This window comes from Lepidochelys olivacea, assembly GCF_965140295.1.
Source record: "Lepidochelys olivacea isolate rLepOli2 genome assembly, chromosome: 1".
Lineage (NCBI taxonomy): Eukaryota > Metazoa > Chordata > Testudines > Cheloniidae > Lepidochelys > Lepidochelys olivacea.
In genome coordinates, this window is record NC_140411.1 from 119,143,970 (window position 1) to 119,157,489 (window position 13,520).

Consider the following 13,520-nt stretch of genomic DNA (forward strand, 5'->3'; position numbering starts at 1 on the left):
AACTCAAATCAGAGAGCACGGCAGCTATGTGGCTTTAAATAACACCAACATGCATGTACAACAGCAATGAGGGAAAACAAAACAGTGTTATGATCAGAATGCTGCAACGATCCTTGAAAGCACAGCAAGTGAAAGTATCCATCACTGGCTGGCATTAGGCAGGCAGTGAAAGCATACATGATCGTCCAAGAGTTTGAAGGTTCACAACTAACCATTATTGGGCTAACCCTTTCAATGCCATCAGCTGCTGCTGCTGACACACTAGTACATGTACGGCTATAATGCTTTGGGACTAGAAGACAAAAAAGAAGAAGAAGAAGAAGAAGATCACAACAGAGTTCTGCAGTACTGAGCTGTAACCAATAAGGCACGTAAAGGGTTAATGAAATGACTATCCATTTTTAGTTCTGAATACCACCAACAGACGGAGTTCTTTCACACAGCTATTTTGGAAACCTTCACAACCCATCCAAGTTCTCCCTCAAAAAGAGGGAAAGAGGGGGAGGGGAGAAAAGCAGCCTCATTCAGACTAGCCAGCAAAGAAGGGGCTTACATGCTGCAACATTCAGAATTAAAGCAGGCTGCTGGAAATCCCTCTTCAGACCAGTTGGAGCAGGGACACTAAACAGACCTGTTTTAAGAACGGAGTTGCACACATGAGGTATAACAGAATATACTAATCGTACTTGGGAGAAATATCACTTACGAGTCAAATATAATGTAGATTAACTATATTAAGGAGGGCAGGACGGGGCTGATTTCAATGGAACCAACACAACATGCAGGTTGTACAGATCCTCCCTATGTCTTTCCTTTCCTCTTCTGCTCCCCTCACTTTGGTCTGTTTATGATCCTCACTTTTATCCTATCTAATTTAGATTGCATGCTCTTTGGGGTCTGAAGCATGTGTGGTCTTGGTTTTGTGAAGCACCTAGCACATTCTCGAGCATATGGCAAAAAGTAATCAAAGAACACAGGGGGTAATTTACTTACTGATTACAAATGAATCCAAGAAAAAGAACAGCAGCCTAAAAAACTGCACAATAGCTTTCATGTTATACAGTCGTCTTATGTAGAATATTGGGTGGAATCAAGCTTTTGTGATCCAACCCAAATGATAGTCAAGTAGTATAATAACCAGAATTGTGTTGAGCTTGCCCTTTCTTCCCATCCCCTTTTTTGTCTAAGTAAATTATGGAATTGGAGTCTTCCAAGGTAAGATTTTGTTGTTCACAAGTATGGCAAAGAAAGGGTTATTTGTGCAGGCTGGAGTTCTGAGTCAGATTCTAGTGCTGACAATGCAGAAAGAGTTTCTGAGATCTGAAAATATACTGTAGGAAGGTTCGGAGATAGTTCATGTGGACACAAAGCTGTTTACGGGTGACTCTGTCCATTTGCCAAGTTTTCAAGGACAAGGTGTTTTGTTTCACAATCTCAGATGTACTTGGCAAGAAATCAGATATACTTGGGAACAGATTTTATATTGCAAATTGTGGTTTAATTAAAAATATGCAACTTTAGGCTAAATATGTGTTTTGCATTTTACAACCAAGTTTACAAAATATTAAATCTTCTCCCCTTAACAGTTAGCTGTTAGACACTCTTGTCATTTTATAAAATGCAGAGGCCCAATGCACATTTCACCCCAAATGACTCCCTTTTGCAGAAAGCTAATCCCAGTTATGATTCATTATTCAGCTGATTCTACAGTGCAGTTTAACTTTTGCATGTGAAAGTGGAACACAGTGCAGGGAACAGATTGCTTTAACGATTCATCTTTGTCAGGTGGGCTATTTCTTGTCTCTCTCTCCTATTACTCACTGAGGTGTGTATTCTACAGCGTCAAGTTGATAGACAATTCTTAAGAGCCATTACACACAGCATAGCACTCATCCGACTGTGATAATTTTTTCCCCACCTATCGCATGCCCTGAATGCTGTGTGACACAGGCATTTGTATACATTTCAGTTCCAGTATTAACCAGATTGGCTGCCTACCCCATAGTAACTAGCTGTGACTGAGAAGCGGTGAGTTTCTCTCATGTTTTGTAGGTAAACTGAAGAAGTACCTTAAAGCATCTACCTGTCTTTATGCTTTCTGGCTTTGGGCTTTTCATATTAACCTTATTTCTTCTGTTTATCTTGTAAAACTGGAGGAGTAACAACTAGACTGGATTTTCATTATGCATTATCAACTGCTTAGAGTGATTTCCATGTTCTGCAATTAGTGTAAATAGTAAAGAGAGGAGGGGCATGGGTGACAAGGGGTAGGTGTGAAATCATGGTAAAAATAAAGTTGACATGAAAACAATTTATCAAGTCTGATTACCCTGTTCTCTTCAGCTACATAGTTGCTCTGGGATGGCATAAATGAAAACACTCTTGTTTTTCAAGTAAGGAAAAATTATTTCAGTTGAAAAGGATTTGTGGGATTTCTGTCCCAAATTTGTAAGCCTTCTATAACTACATCTGGTGTACATTTCAGACCTCTTTATATTCAGTCATAGCAATTGCACTACAGCAAAAATGAAATCTCCTATCACTACTGTTGCACACAAGGATATTACTCATCTTCTAACGTGATGCTGAACACAGTTATGGACCACAATCACTACTTTGGAGGAGAGTCGTCACATATAAGCTCGGGCATCAGATATACAAAATAGATAGTTTTAAAGTGATGGCCATGAATAATTTAGTCAGCTACAGCAATATGAACATTCACCATTGCCTTGGACTCCTTACTGGGCTTGACAGATCTGGTTATTTGCAACAGCACAAACAAAACCAGCTCCCCCTTCCAGCTCAACAGTCAGAATGGCTAATGAAGTGTACTAGCAGTGGGCATTCTGGGTAAAACTAATGTTGTTCACCATGATAGTTTGACCGTAAGTGACTGCAAATGCCAGTCATACAGTAAATGAACACTGAAAACCAGCATTCAATTGTGGAGAATGATTCCCACATTTCATAATTGATTGTATTGATTAAAGCCGGGGAACTTATCCCAGCACAATCATTCATCAAACCTATTAACATTGCACCACTGCACAGACAATAATAGACACAGAAGGGTGGAGGCAGAGGAGAGGTGGGAGAATAGCACACAGGCTAACTGAGCCTTCTGTAAGGGAGAAAGGCAACCAGAGCAGACTTCCATTACTCTGTGGCTGAGGGAGCTGGGGCATAATATGGGTGATGGAGAGAAAATGGGGGTGCAGTCAACAGAAGCGGGGGAACAGTGTTACTAAAGGGAAGCAGGGCCCTCTGGGAACCAAGTGCAGCAAGCCACCCTAGTTGAAGACAACCAAACTAGGAAAGGGCAAGCCAATGGACCAACCCACATAATAAATACATAGTCCAGCCACCCCTAGGCCCATCAAACTATGTCCAAGAGACACAGGTATGGGAACAAGCGAGTGTGAGGTTCTATTAAAGTTCAGAGAAAACACTTAACTCAAAGCAGTACATGTTCACTGTCTAGCTAAAATATTCTTGTCAGTCATTTGGTCTACAGCTAAGAAGAGGAGGTTACTTACCTATAACTGTAGGTTCTTTGAAGTGTGATCCCTATCTGTATTCCACTGGGAGTTTACACATGAGTACCATGCGTCCGGACGGAGCCAGAGAATTTGAAAGTAGCAGTGTTTGTTGGTCCACGCACACACCCTTGCTTCGCCTCATAGGGCTTGTCTTCACTATCGGCTAAATCGGCGCTGCTCCAATTGATGCAGCAGCATCAATTTAGTGGGTCTGGTGAAGACCTCCTAAGTCAATGGCAGAGCACTCTCCCATTGACTACAGTACTCCACCTCCCCGAGAAGCGACAGCTATCTCGATGGGAGAGCATCGCCTGTAGACATACCGCAGTGTCAACACCGCGGTAAGTCGACTTAAGCTACGCCTACTTAAATTACATAACTAACATAACTTAGATTGACTTACCTCGTTAGTGTAGACAAGGCCATAGTTTTGTCTGAGGTGATAAAAGGTGGGGCAGACCGACCACATCTCCAGTTTCTTCTCCACTGCAAATCCAACAGATCCGCAGAAGAGGAGCAGAAGGGCAGGAAGTAGAATACAAAGAGGGACCACACATCTTGAAGAACCTCCAGTTACAGGTAAGTAACCTCCTCTCCTATCTTCGAGTGATGGTCCCTACTGTATTTCTCTGAGGGTGATTAACAAGCAGTACCTAATTTTGAGGTGGTGCAAGGAGGACAAGAGAATGGTTGAGCGGAGGACAGCCGTGCCGAACGAGGCATCCGCTGCAGAGTTCTGTGCCAAGGCATAATGTGTAGCAAAGGTATCTACCAAACTCCACATGGCCACCCACCATATGTCCCTCGGCGGCACATCACAGAGGGTGGCCCTGGGGGATGCCTGGGCTCACGTGGAATGGACCCTCATCCCAAAGGGTGGAAACAGTCCTGACAGCTGATAGCATAGGGTAACGCACCCAGAAATCCATTTGGAGATTCTCTATGGGGAAACCGCCTATCCCTTAGCTCTCTCTGCTACTGCAATAAACAATCTGGGAGACTTTCTGATCGATCTTGTCCTCTGCAGGCAGATGGCCCAGGCCTGGGGGATGTTGAGGGAGTGAAGATATCGTCCCTCTGTCAAGGCGTGAGGCTTTGGGAAGAAAGAAGGTAAGAGAATGGGTTGTTTGAGATGAAACAGAGACGACCTTTACTAGAAACTTAAGATGTAGGCGCAGGGAGATTATCTTTATGGAAAGTGGTGAAAGGGGGTCCGCCCTCATGGCCTCAAGTTCACCTACCCCTTCTCGCCAAAGTGATAGCCACAAGGAAGGCGATTGTCACTGAAAGGAGGGACATAGAGCATGATGCCAGCGGCTCTAAGGGTTATTTCATCAGTGCCAATAGAAAAACGTTGAAGTCCCAATGGGAAGCAATCGACTGGTGGAAAAGTTCTGAGGAGGCCATTCCAAAACCTAGTAGTCAATGGATATGTAAAATATGGAGTGTCCTTCCCTGGGAAGGTGGAAGGCACTAATTGCTGCTATGTGGACGGACGGACAGAGAGAGAGTTTAGGGTGAGCCTGGACATCTTTTAGGACAGGAAGTAATCCAAAAGAAGGGGAATCTCCACTTCCTCTGGGGAAAGCCATTTCTGTTGGGCCTAAGATGTGATGCATTTCCACTTAGCCCACTAGGAACGCCTACTGGACTCTTTCCTACTGCTCAGTAAGATATTTTATACTTCCAGCTAGCACTCTCGTTCTAGAGAAGATTCCATCCAAATACCATGCTCTGAGGTGAAGCATCTGTGGATTGGGATGTCTGATCCTGCAGTTGTGATGCATTAGTAGCTTGGGTAAAGTGGGAATGGGAAGGGGGGATGGGCTGACATGCAGAGAAGGTTGCTGTAGCCAGAATAGGGCAATACAGATGACGATGGCTCTTTCCTTCCAGATCTTGTGGAGTACTCATGGCAGAAGATGGGCGGGAGGGTGTAGATGTAGTTGATCTGCTCTGAGAGCATTGCACTGAGAGTCGGGACCCCGATTCCCCCTCTGGAGCACCATGTTCTGCATTTGTGGTTGGTGTGGGAGATGAAAAGGTCTCTGGTCAGAGTCCTCCAGTGGTGGGCGGTAGAATTTCCGCTTAGATGCAGGTGCGTAGCTACCCAGTGATCAAAGTGTGGCTCTTGAATCCTTGAGGATGTGGAGAGACTCTTCGGTTTTCTGGTTAAAAAGATGTGATTCATCAAAAGTTGGTATTTTGTACCTCCCTGGGGAAACCAGATGAATGAAGCCACTATTCCCTCCGCGTGACAATGCTCATAGCCAACAAGCACGATGAGGTGTCTGCTGCATCTACAGGCAATTGAAGCACTCTCATTGCCACCAATTTCCCTTCCTCTAGAATAGACTGGAACCAGGCTTTATCTTGTTGCAGCAGCTTTTCAGTAAAGTCCTCTAGTGTACCATAGTTTAGGAAGTCATATGTGGCCAACGAGTCTTCGTAGTTCGAAATCCAGAACTAGAGGCTAGCTGACGAGAAGACCTTGCATCCCAGAAGGTCCAATCATTTACCCTCCTTAACAGCTGGGGTTCGACCAAAGTGGTTGCTATCTGTACTGTTCAGTTGCTGCTTGTACCCCAAGGGAATTGGGTAGGGCATATGAGTGAATAAACTCAGACCCCTTAGCTGGTACACAGTATCTCTATCCTGCCCCCTTGGGGATACGCATGCACGTGGCCAGACCATGCCAAACTGTTTGAGCTGGCTGGAGAATGGCATCGTTTATTGGCAGAACAACCCTACTCGGTACTGAGGAATGAAGGATGTCCAGGAGCTGATGCAGCTTGCCTTGTACTTCTCCAGGGGCATATGGAGTTTGTCCATTATCCTTCGCAGGAGATCTTGGAACTGCCGAAAGTCATCCAGAGGCGAGGGGGAAGCCAAAGTCACTGCAGCGTCCGGAGAGGATGATGGAAAATGCTCTTGGTCTGGCGGTTTCGTTGGAACCAGACTGAGCAGTTCTTCCTCCATAACTGGTTTGGAGTGTTTGCTCAAGGGTGCTCTAGATGTGGATAGAGGCAAAGCCTCCCCTGCGGAATGAGTGGGTTCCAAGGTGAGTAATGAGTCCAGAATCCCCAACAGAGCCAGCACAATGGATCCAGCAGCTGCTGCAGAGGGTCCCAGGGCATGGTAAACCAGTAGCTTCTCTGCAGTTGGAGAAAAGGGCACTGCCACAATGTTGATGGTCTTTTGGGGTATTCAGCTTGTGGTAGGCGGGGGGTGGGTAGCCCCTGAACTTCCTCCAAAGACAAAAACTCAGATCCCAGTTCCAATGGTGGCACTGTTAGAGCCCGTGGAATCATGTAACCAGTGTAAGATATGGCAAAACATGTCCTGACTGCAGTATGTCCTGGGTGGGAGAGCTCACCTCCCTAGATGTAGATGGTAGTGGAAGATCTTGGTTCTCTCAAGGCAGTTTATGTGGCTCTGGCGCTTTTTCCAATCTCCCCAACATTAATCGTAGTCGTTCTGGAGCCAGAACCGATGCCAGAGCAGAGGATTTCCCTGGAACCAATGGATCCCGTTGTGACCTTACACCCCATATTCTTCATAGAAATATAGTTATGATATGAATATTGCATAACTAAGATATACTTTATGCAAGATGGCACATGTAATATATCATTGGAAAGATGATGATTTACTGAATGCAATTATCCAATTTGTATGCATGTATCATTTCTGTATCTGAAGTTCAGAATATTGACTATGTAATAATTACAACTGTGTGTGTACTTGGTGAAACGCCCACCAGACAGTAAGCAATCAGCCTTAATGGGCCATTAGAAAAAGACAATGAGTCTTTGCAGATGTGGATCTCCCATCTGCCTCGAGTTCCTTCCTGTGGATATTGAAAATAAACCTGGTTTCATAGTTCCCTTGACACTGAAAGGTCAGCGATAAGACCACCTAATACAAAATCCCACCTTGGACACTGCTGGTGCTTTTCCTCTGCAGAGGGATGGGGATCAAACAAAGGTTTCCCGCCTTAGGTAAATCCTTTTTAAGGCTGGGGAGGGGGTTAATCTAGACTCTTCTCCATTGCCTACCCAAGAAGAAAGGCTGCTGAAAGTACCAGGAGGGACAAAGGAACTAACCTGAGGGGAAAACAGGGGTGAATCCAGACTGAGAGAAGGGTCCAGTCTGTAAGAAGAAATAACTGGAACTCTAAGCTACAGAAACTCTACAAATTGCTTAAAATAACATTTAGGGTAAGAAATTACTTATTGAAACCAGTCTCTTTAAGATCTTAAGCTTAGTATGCATGTTTTGTTTTATTTGCTTAGTAATCTGTTTTGTTCAGTTTGCTATCCCTTATAATCGCTTAAAATCTGCCTTTTATAGTTAGTGTTTAGTTTATTATTAAACCCAGTTTGTGTAATTTCTAACAGGGGGGAAAGAACTTGTGCGTATTTCTCTTCACATTGAGGGAGAGGGTGAATTTTTATGAGCTTGTGCTATGCAGATCTTTCTATACAGCGCAAGACAGTATTATTTTGGGTTTATTCCCCAAAAGGAGTGTGCACGTGAGTACTGGGTGAATCCTCTCGCACAGAGCTGACTTCAGTCTGTGTCTGCAGCTGGGTGTGGCCCTACCTGTGTGTGCGCGCGCTGCAGGAGTCCGGGGAGCCTAATTCAGCAAAACAGGGAGAGGGAATCCAGGCTGGTGGAGCAGGAGGGGCTCAGTGAAATCCCAGTACATCAGGTGGCATCCCAGAAGGGGGGTCTAACTCATCACACCCGTGTCTTAAGGGAGGCCAACATTGATAGTATTCATGGCTTGGAGCCCGATACAGGCAGAGCCACCAGTCTGTGCAGTTTTCTGTCATGCTTGTGTGTTTTGGAGCACGCTGCCTCTCCAGAGCTGAAACTCATGGAAGGTGCATCACCCTTCTTCAATTTGGAGGAAGACTTACTGCCATGCTTATGTGCATGCTTCTTTACCTCCCATCTAGGCCCCAGCATGGGATCCACAGCAGTGGTACGGCCGGAACCAGACTCCAACCCCATAGCCAGAGGCACACACCTGGCTGTCTCAGGCCGATGCACAGGGTGGGGTTTTCCAACCTGGGTCTGAATGAGGCCTCATGGCAACTTCCATGAGGTGCTTCTTAAGGTAGAGAGCCCGACATTCTGATGTACAGTTGAGGAAGCACTGGCAGATACTGCACGTGGATGAAATGTGGGCTTCTCCCAAGCAGTAGAGGCAGCTTTGATGTTTGTTGCTCATCGAGAAGGAACGTGGGCAGGAGGCGCAAGTTTTAAATCCTGAAGTGTTCAGCATAGTCCAGTACCTGCTCCTAGGCACAGGGGGTGGGCAGTGAGGTAACGAGTAAACAGATTCCCCCTAAGTCTCAGTTCTACTCCAAATACTACTAAAAAGGAAAAAGTACGTTAAAACAGTAAAAATGTCAAATGCTGCAAGAAAAGCTAACTGTATACAACTATACACTTTTAAGGTGGATCACACATGAGAGGACACCAGTAGCTCTGACTCAGACCATGAGGCGGTGAGAAAGAACTGGGGGCACAGTCGGTCCACACAACCCTTCATCACCTCTGATGAAACCATGAGGCAAAGCAAGGGCGCACACGCAGATCAACGGACATTACTACTTTCCAGTGTTCTGGCTTCAGTTGCATGCGTAAATGCGTAAACCCCTCCATGGAATATAATGGGGACCAGCACTCGAAGAAGAAGTGGTCAGCTGTCATTCCATGTAGCCTTGGCCCTTTAAAGTTTCAACATCTGCCTGGCTGGATCCAAGACTGACTTCACTTTTCTTTCCCAACTTCAAAAATTACTCCATGTCTCTAACCTATTTTACTACCAGAAAGCTAAAAGCCAGACCAACACCTCATTTGCTTTGTCAATAGATGAAGCATTTGCCCCTCCTGAATGTGAAATAAAAAGTCTGATTCCACAAACTGAAAGTCCAGTTTTTCTATTCTATTATGCATGGTAGAGATCTGTTCTAATGGTAGCTAAAGAGGAGAAGCAACTGAAAGCTACGGCAAAAAAAATATCTGTTTCTCTTTTGGTGTTCACAACAGAAAAAGATCGGTTTCAAAAAGAGGCTTTTTACTATCACAGAGGGGAAATATTTTTTTTAAATGTGATCAATCAAAAATTTGTCTGTTCTTCCAATATTAAATTGTTAATCACAAAGTTTGTAACCCCGACAACAAAGCATACAAAGTCCTGAAGCCACAACCAAACTGAAATTCTTACCATCTCTTTACCCCCTCTTCACATTTCATTTCATGTCCCTTTTAGGCAGTAATTATTTTTAAACAAACATGAAAATGAACAAAAAGCTTTCGATCTTTTGAAGGAGCATTTGATCATTCACCCTTGACAAGACTTTCCGAGAGCGCATGCTAGCGAACTGCATAAGACAACTTTGGGAAATGTTGACACAGGAGCTACGACTCACGTTGACCACCACATGGTACTTTGTCAAAACGTTACAAGTAGAACCTTAATGGCTGATTCAGTGATTTACTGCACCAACTGCAGCTGCTGGGATTAAGAGCACAGACTTCCAATTAAAAACCATGGTACTAATCTGTCAATCATAATGCCACTGCATCCCTTTTGATTCTGCCATCCCCATATCTCGACCACACACAGGGAAAAAAAAAAAAAAAGTAATGAACATGCTAAGAGCTATTTCATAACTTTCATTAAGCTGAATTTCTAGGTCTTCAGAAGTAGCTCTTTACCCGGACCAAATTTCTGAGACATCATATTCCTGTTTGCTCTCATGTGTGGGTCTCTCCTAAGTTACTGTGCTCTGAAGTTGGGTAAGAAGCAATTACTTTATTTTTCAATTGTAACAAAATTTGGATTTCTTAGAAGTTTAGACTTCTTTAAAACTTTCATTTAAATTTACCATCGCTTGTCTCAATGTTTGAATGTTATTTATGAATTACAATAACCATATGATCAAATTGAAAAAAAGTCAGTTCGGTATGTTGGAATTGATTGCTCGATTATACAGTGCATACCTATGAAATTTTTGTCACAGCAGAATTCATGACTGGCTTGCAACAGGCCTGACTTTCAAAATACTATCATGTGTAGTACTTGCAAATGTGAGCAGTCTCACAGAAACCTATGGGACCAGTTGCAGTGCTGAGTACTACATTCAGCTGCAAGTGTTTACAAAAATAGGCCCTGTTTTATTGGACACTATCAACACAGCTGGAAACTTCACACTGGATTATTGTATGGCTACTGGTATTCTCTTAAACTCAATATTTTAAGGCCAAATTCTGCCCCCACCACCCTCCATTACCTACACAGGTGCAAAGAATTTTACTGAAATGCAAGGAGTCCATACCCTCTGCATACACGTTGCTGTGTTCCCTGCGGAGACCTATGCCCAGGGGTGGTTTGGTGGTGACTGCATGAATTCACTGGTTGAATTCACTGGAGAGGGACAGGAGAGGGCCTGAGGGAGAGGGTGGTGTCAGAGGGGGTTATATACTTGCTTTTCTGAGGCTGCAGTAGTACTGCAGAGTGGACATGGGATACGATTCCATCCTCCCAACCTTGACGAACCTCTCCTGTGCCTAGACAATTACTGCTGTTTCACCTGAGGTACATGACTTCAGGTTTTCCACTAGGGGACAAAAACTGATTCCCAACAATGCTCATCTCGGGCTGCTTAAAGACTCCAGCTGGCCATAGCACCTGCTACACAACTGAAAGACAGATTTCTTAGACATGGCTCTTTCCTGTCTCAGGCCCCAAATCTACACCAAGAACCACGTAGGTGTCCCCTGTGCCTGCACAGAATCATACAGAAGTCCGTGGAGTTCCACAAAGGCACAAGGGTCTGCCCTCCCATGTCTCGTTGTGGAGAGAGCCTACGATGGTGCTTCAGTCAAAACTGACAAAGGGGGATTCAAGAACCAAGTATATTAAGACCTTGTGCTACTTCCAACTTCCTTTCCCATTTGCTGGAGCATGTCTCTCAAACATATGTGCCTGTGATAAAAAAAAACCCTCTAATCTTAAAGCCACAGATAGGTTTGCAACTGGGACAGCAAGGAAAACCAAAAGGGTCATATACTATACCTGGCTAAAGTTAAAACAAAAATGAACATTCCAACCTGGTAGCTTTGAATGCTGCTCCTTAAGCAGCGAGGGAAGGTAAACGTTTTCCACCTGTGAAAAGCTGTGGGTTTTTTGCTTAACACCTACCCTCCTGCAGCCAAAGAAGAAGCAACACTGAGTCAGAAGGATATTAACCAAGACTTATTTGGAAGGATGCTACTAACAAGAAGCTGGAATAGCCTGCACTCTGAGGGGATATCCCAGAATCCTATATAAGAGAACGCAAGGGGATGGGAGGAAGAGTCAAGTACAAATTATCACCAGCTACTAACTTTTAGGTCTCTATCAAAATTATCATTAAATGTCCACTTGTTTAATTTAATTTTAAATTAATTGTAGTATCTAGCTATTTCATGTTTTTTTCTTAAGACTTCAGTAAATTAGATTACGTGTTGCTTTACGTACACATTTGAAGACTAGTACTACACAATTTCAACTTCATCTGCTCATTAGTTTATTAGCTCATTTGAAGTATGACCCAATTTGGCTGTTACTAGGTATGGAAGACCTGACTAGATCTGATTCCAGGGGATGACTGTATTCAGTATGTATAACATACAAGGAACACAAAGAACATTTCGAGTTAAGGCTGATGACTTCTGAGATTGCTTCCATCCCTTCACACAAGCTACCCCCTCAACACACACTCACAAACTACCTGGGTTAATAACCAAGTGTCACAGCCTTAACTTCCATTTTCTTGCAGGTCTGATTTATATTAAAGTTGTGACATAGTCTGTTTTTACTATTTAACATATACTTATTAATAATCCCACTTAATTTGCATGAATATGATGCTAGCTAAAGTATGACAGAACTTCCACTAATTTCTTCAAAAGGTGATGCCACCAAGTACTAATCTTTACAGGATTGCCAGACATTGTATTTCATTGACAGCAACTGATTAGAGCTGTAGAGCACCGGAGGGAGTTTTCCTAGGTGAAGTTCCTCATTTTGGTTATCCATAAATGGTGTCTAAAATATTTTTTTCCATTGTATGATCAATTTCTTATGCAGGCCACAGCTTTTTGTCAGGGGTTCTATTTGAGGCTTTCCCACAACCCAAAAAAACATTTGTATTCAATAGTTCCTTAAAATCAGACAGTGAAAAGAAAATGTGTGACTGTCCTAGAATTTGTCCACAAACTATACTAACACCCACCTAATGGCAATGCGTTCTGCATACGACCCTGCCATAAAGTTACACACGCAAAATATCTGATCATAGGTATATACTTAACTAGATGTTGCAATCCTTATACTTTGTGTTGCAAAACACAAAATTCAGAAGCGTAGAAAAGTTCAGGCCAGTATACGCTGAGAAGAGGTAATCCACATCCCGAAAGAAATCGCTGAGTAGACTGCAATGAACACGATTAAGATTGGAACCAAACTTTAGTCCTTCAATGAAATCTGTTCAGGAGTGAGGCCTTTAGATTCAGTTTTTCTAACCTGTCATGCATGAACACCTTTGGGGGAGAAAGTCTGGTAATCTGAGAGGAAAAACCACTTTAAATGACAAAAGAAATGGACTACAGAAGGTCAGCTTATTTGGTTCTGCACTGCCATACTGGTACCAGAATTAAAGCAGCCTTGTTATAACTTTTCTCATAACTTTGGGTAAGAAATGGAAGCTGGAGGGTTCATTATCCTAAGGGAGTGAAAATACTTCTACTATGGGTGCAGGCAACAGTGTGATGGCATCAGAACTTGAGAAATTTTATTTCTACAAGCAAGCAGAGCCATACATACGAGTCTCCTTTGGTTTCCGCTCCACACTCAACTTTCAACATTCTCAGGGTGTCTAGACTTAAACCACTACAGCTGCACCGCTTCATGTAGAC

General features: G+C 43.5%; 1 protein-coding gene and 1 long non-coding RNA gene across 5 annotated transcripts in view; one reads left to right on the forward strand and one right to left on the reverse strand.

Moving 5' to 3' along the window:
- The window catches only part of MAP4K4 (mitogen-activated protein kinase kinase kinase kinase 4), a 238,690-nt gene that overhangs the window by 147,830 nt on the left and 77,340 nt on the right, over positions 1–13,520 (reverse strand). The gene's annotated exons all lie outside the window — the stretch shown is intronic.
- On the forward strand, positions 535–4,653 carry LOC311515588. The gene is made up of 3 exons (XR_014710188.1): positions 535–661; positions 4,044–4,121; positions 4,570–4,653. It is a non-coding gene; the product is annotated as an uncharacterized lncRNA (long non-coding RNA).